The sequence below is a fragment of the Mobula hypostoma genome, chromosome 3 (assembly GCF_963921235.1).
Source record: "Mobula hypostoma chromosome 3, sMobHyp1.1, whole genome shotgun sequence".
In the NCBI taxonomy this organism is placed as follows: Eukaryota; Metazoa; Chordata; class Chondrichthyes; order Myliobatiformes; family Myliobatidae; genus Mobula; species Mobula hypostoma.
The window spans coordinates 6222045-6228009 of NC_086099.1; positions in this window are offsets into that span (position 1 = coordinate 6222045).

Below are 5965 nucleotides of genomic sequence, written 5' to 3' on the forward strand. Positions count from 1 at the left end.
ATATGTTCTGTGTTAATTAAATTATTAATTGAGGCTTTATAAGGCGTTGGTCAGATTGCGCTTGGAGTATTGCGAACAGTTTTGGGCCCCTTATCTAAGAATGTACTGGCATTGGAGAGGGTCCAGATGAGGTTCACGCAAATGATTCCAGGACTGAAAGAGTAAATGTACGAGGTGTTTTTGGTGGCTCCTGACCTGAGTCACTGGAGTTTAGAAGAATGGGGGTGGGGGGGGGGGATCTCATTGAAACCTATCAAATATCGAAAGGCCTAGATAGAGTGGATATTTCTTATCGAGGGGGAGTCTCGGACCAGAGGGGACAACCTCAAAAGAAAGAGACATACCTTGTGTCTTGTGAACGAAGTCACTGGAGAGAAGCAGTCTCTTTATTCAACAAGTTAAGTCAGAGCAGGCATCATATTGAGACTACTTGCAGAGGAAAAAGGCCTGCTTGACCCAACACTACATGACATGTTATATGCTAAAGATCAAAGGACAATTCGGGACAATTCCATATTTATTATCCTTCCTGTAACGCGCTGTAAGGGTTCACTGCTAATGTAATGGGGTTTTTTTGTAAATGTTCACTGCTGAAATAACGGTTTCTCTGTAGCAGCAATGTTTGGGTTATGGCTGGAGATAACAGGATTATGGATGCATGTTAGCCAATCAGGATTTTGTTGCCCTGTCTTGTGAACCTGGAAGCAGCTGATTTTGTGGGCTTTTGCCTGAAGGAGAGAGAGAAATGAAGAGAGAAGACGCGAATTGAGGGAGTTGGTATACCACTGGACGGGATGGACTCGGAGCGAGGGTCTGAAAGGCAGCAACGATCGGAGGAGGTCAATGGGGACTGAACGACCTATGAGTGAGCCCCAACTTTGCACATGGACTGTTTAGTAAGATTTGGGCCCCTATTCCTTTATATTTCGTTTCTCTACTAACCATATAGGCAAAGTAAGAGTTACAAAGCTTAATCGTTTAATCACATATTGTGTACTGTTTGTTATTTCAGGGTACTGATTCGTAACAGGGGACACATCGCGCAGAGTCCACCCAAATGAGATTTCTTAAGTTTGGCTGGGCAGGGGGTTATCACCCCCTATATTAAGCCGCTAGGCGAAGCAAGTGTTACATTCCTTTGAACCGTACAGCTCCCTCACACTCCCCCTTTGCACCCAAATAATGAATTTAAATCAGCATTGTCTGGTATTCCAATGAACTGTTGTTCATGGTTTTAGCAACCCATTGTTCAGAGCTGTATTTTAGATTTAATCTTCACTTCATATTCGAATCTGAATACTGGTGGCTGGTGCTGAAGTTATTTGCGATATGTGCTAAACCCAAAAAATGCTCTACCAATGTTCATGCCATCAGGTGGAAACATTGGCTCTTTATTCCTCTCCTTAGACGCTGCCTGACCTGCTGAGTTCCTCCAGCATGTTATAGAAACATAGAAACATAGAAAATAAGTGCAGGAGCAGGCCATTCGGCCCTTGGAGCCTGCACCGCCATTCAGTATGATCATGGCTGATCATCCAACTCAGAACCCTGTACCAGCCTTCTCCCCATACCCCGTGATCCCTTTAGCCACAAGGGCCATATCTAACTCCCTCTTAAATATAGCCAATGAACTGGCCTCAACAGTTTCCTGTGGCAGAGAATTCCACAGATTCACCACTCTCTGTGTGAAGAAGTTTTTCCTAATCTCGGTCCTAAAACTTATCCTCAAACTGTGACCCCTCGTTATGTGTTGCCAGTGTTGCCAATGTTTCCAGCAATACCATCCTGTGTAATGGGATCCTGGATTTGCTCACTTGCAGACCCCAGTCAGTTCGGATTGGCAACATCTCCACAATCTCCTTCAGCATAGGTATACCACAAGGCTGTATGCTTAGCCCCCTGCTCTACTCACCTTACACTTATAACTGTGCGGCTAAGCACAGCTGCGATGTCATATTCAAGCTTGCTGACAGCACCACTGTCGTTGGCCAAGTCAAAGATGGTGACGAATCAGCATATAGGAGGAAAATTGAAAATCTGGCTGAGTGGTGCCATAACAACAACCTCTTACTCATTGTCAGCAAGACCAAGGAGTTGATTATTGACTTCAGGAGGAAGAGACCAGAGGTCCATGAGTCGTTCCTTCAGAAGACCAGAGCTGGTGAGGGTCAGCTTCTGGTGCTATGTTAGAATGTCCACAACTTATTAACCCTAACCCATACATCTTTTGGAATTGTGGGAAGAACCTGGAGCATCCGGAGGAAACCCACACAGTCATGGCCAGATTGTATAAACTCATTACTGACAGCAGCTGGAATTGAATACCAATCTTCCATTCACTGGCATTGTATAGCTTTACACTAACCACCATGCTGCCGTGCCACCCATTCACAAGAAAAACATAAATAGTTACTAGAAAGAACACGATTAGAACAAAGAAAACATTTATTACTGTGTAAAGTGATCAAAATGGTTATAGTATTGACATATTGAGTTTGTGATTAGGGTTGATTGAAGAATTCAGTGGTTAAAGAGGAGCAGCTGTTGTTCAACCGGGTGATGTGGGACCTCAGACTTCCATACCTCTTGCCCACTGGCAGCAGCAAGAAGGTTTCATGGCCTGTATGGTGGGAATCTTTGATGATGGATATCTTAACACAACCTCACTCTCCCTGATACTGAACTGAACACACAACCAATGGACTCACTTCCAAGGACTCTACATCTCATGTTCTCAATATTTATTGCTTATTTATATATTATTATTATTATTGTTTTTCCATTTGTATTTGTACTATTTTCTTATCTTTTACACGTTGATTGTTTGTTTATCCTGTTGATTCTATTGTGTTGCCTTTTGAGATATAGCACGGAATAGGTCCTTCAGCCCTTTGAACCGTGCCACCCTGCAACCTCGATTTAACCCTAATTTAATCACAGGACAATTTACAATGACCAATTAACCTGCCAACTGGTACGGCTTTGGACAGTGGGAGAAAACCAGGGCACCCAAAGGAAACCCAAGCAGTCATGGTGAGAACGTACAAATTCCTTACAGACAGCAGCAGGAATTGAACCCAGGTCACTGGTAATGTAAAGTGTTCTGCTAACCACTACGCTGCTGTGCCATCTTATTTACTGTGAATGCTTGCAAGAAAATTCATCTCAGGGTTGTCTATGATGACATATATATACTTTGATAATAAATTTACTTTGAAATCTGATATATTGCCTTCTTGAGGCAGCACTGACTGAAGATTCCACCAAAGTCAGGGAGTGATATGCCAGTGATGTATTGGGCAGAGTCCATTACTCTGCAGCTTCTTACATTCCTGCACAATCAAATTGCATACCAGTCAGGATACTTCCAGCTTCTGTAGAAGTTTGTTAAGAGTGTTCGGTGACAAAGTGAACCTCCTTAGCCTCCTATGACTTTGCCCTTCTTTGTGACTGTATCTGTGTGCTGGGCCAGGACAGGTTATCCAGCTGTAGGCATAAGGTGACTCTGAAAGGAAATGATGAAGTGGTGGTTGGGGTTGGGTTAGTGGGTGGAGGTGTTGATCAACCTTACTGCTTGGGGAAGGTAACTGTTTTTGAGTCTGGTGGTCCTGGTGTGGATGCCATGCGGCCTCCTCCCTGATGGGAGTGGGACAGACAGTCCGTGAGCAGGGTGGGTGGGATCCTTCATGATGTCACTGGCCCTTTTCCGGCACCTTTCTGTATTGACTGTGTATCCTTGGTGGTGAGCAGGCTGGTGCCAATAATGTGTTGGGCAGTGTTACCTACCTGCAGTCGAGCTTTCCTGTCTGCCACAGTGCAGTTTCTGTACCATGTAGTGATGCAGCTTGTGAGGATGCTGTCTACTGCAGATCTGTAGAATGACATGAGTATAGTTGGGCAAAGTCCAGCCAGTCATTTCCTGTGCAGATACATTTGAAAACCTTTTACAGGTTAGGTGTGGTTGAGAGCACAGTGTTGACTTTAACATGACAAACAGAGGGACAGTGATATGTGGATTGCCAAATCCAAATACGAGTGTCTAACTTCAGCAGGTCAATGTATCTGATGGAAATAGGATAAGATTTTTATACCCAGGTGGCAGATTAGAAATGTGAGATCGATTACAGAACACTAAATTCCATTGTCAGGAGGTGTCACTACGATAATTGTCAAAAAATTCTAGGTAGTCTTCATAAACTCAGCCCAAAACATTGACTATTTATTCCTCTTCATAGATGCTGCCTGACCTGCTGAGTTCTGCCTGCATTTTGTGTGTGTTACTCTAGGCAGGGGAATAGCTTTTAATTTAATGTGCTGAATGTTAAGATTGTTTAAAAGGGCTGTGAAAGGGGATTTAACAGTAATGAGATTGGGCATAAATTTGAAAGTAGCATTGCAGATTCAGTGCCCACTTTATTAGGTACAGGGTGAAACCTAGTGTGGTCTTCTGCTGCTATAGCCCACCCACTTCAAGGTTCGAGGTGTTGTGTGTTCAGAGGTGCTCTTCTGCACACCACTGTTGTAACATGATTACACAAGTTACTGTCATCTTCCTGTCAGCTTGAACCAATTTGGCCATTCTCCTCTGACCTCTTTCATTAACATGGCTTTTTCTCCCACAGAACTGATGCTCACTGGATATTGTTTTATTTTTTGCACCATTCTCTGTAAACTGTAAAGACTGTTGTGTGTGAAAATCCCAGGAGATCAGCAGATTCTGAGATACTCAAACCACCCCATCTGGCACCAACAATCAACCCATGGTCAAGGTCACATTCCTTCCCCATTCTGATGTTTCATCTGAACAACAACTGAACTTCTTGAACTTGTCTGTATGCTTTTATGCATTGAGTTGCTGCCACAATGATTGGCTGAGTAAATTATTTGTATTAACAAGTGTACAGGCGCACCTAATGAAGTGTGAATAGGTAATAAAGTTGGTCAGGAGGTACTGACACTTGTTGAAGGAGCTGCAATTGGTTAAACGGTCTCTTAAGCCACACATCTGATTCTAAACTTAAATGTTTTATGATAGGTGATGTTTGTAAAGATGAAATATCACATACTCTATTTAAAATACATTTACACAACTTCCTGGTCAAAGTGTTTTCAGACATTACACATACAATACAATTTATGGGAATAAGAGTGATTTTCTTCCTTTCTCTTGTGTGTGCATCTCAGCTTGGGAAACAATTGATTTGTTTTTTTTTCAAATGAAGCTAAAGGATAGGGAGGTATCACCACATTCATCACAGATCAGATCGTGAAAAAACTATGTATGAAGGGGAAAAAGAAAACGTTCATATCCTTTACACTTCCATGCAAGATTAACAAGTGGTTTTATTTATTTATTTATTCAGAGATACAGCACGGAACAGTTCTCCTGGCTCAATGAGTTTCACTATCCAGCAACCCTAGTCTAATCCCGGGTCAATTTACTGGCAAGTCTTTGGACAGGGTGGGAAAGCGCAGCACAGGGAGAACATGCAAGCTCCTTACAGATGATATCAGAATTTCCAGCTCTGGAGCGTCCTGAGCTGCAGTAGCATCGTGCGAACTACTACGCTACTGTGGCGCCCTGTTTTAATTCAGTAGATCTTACCCCAGCCTCAGAAGAACAGACTATATTATCATGAGTAGTTTTATAAGCATAATCAAGCTGTTCTGTAAAAGGGGCAGAGTCAGAACAATACTCTCTCCAGATCCAGCTCACATCTCGAACACCTGCACGATGATTGAGATCTGCAGTAAATGGTAATGAAGTCAAAAATATTTTTTAAATAGCTTGAAACTGCCTGTCTCCAGGTTTCATTAGAAGAATTGAGAGTGTGCTGTCACCTACAATTCTGTTCAACTTAGTACATCTCAGCTTTCCTGAAGCTAATTTTAGCCTGGATTTTGCTACCTATGTATCTTTGTTAGCCTTCATCATTCCTCGTGTACAAGCTTAGCTAGCATCAAA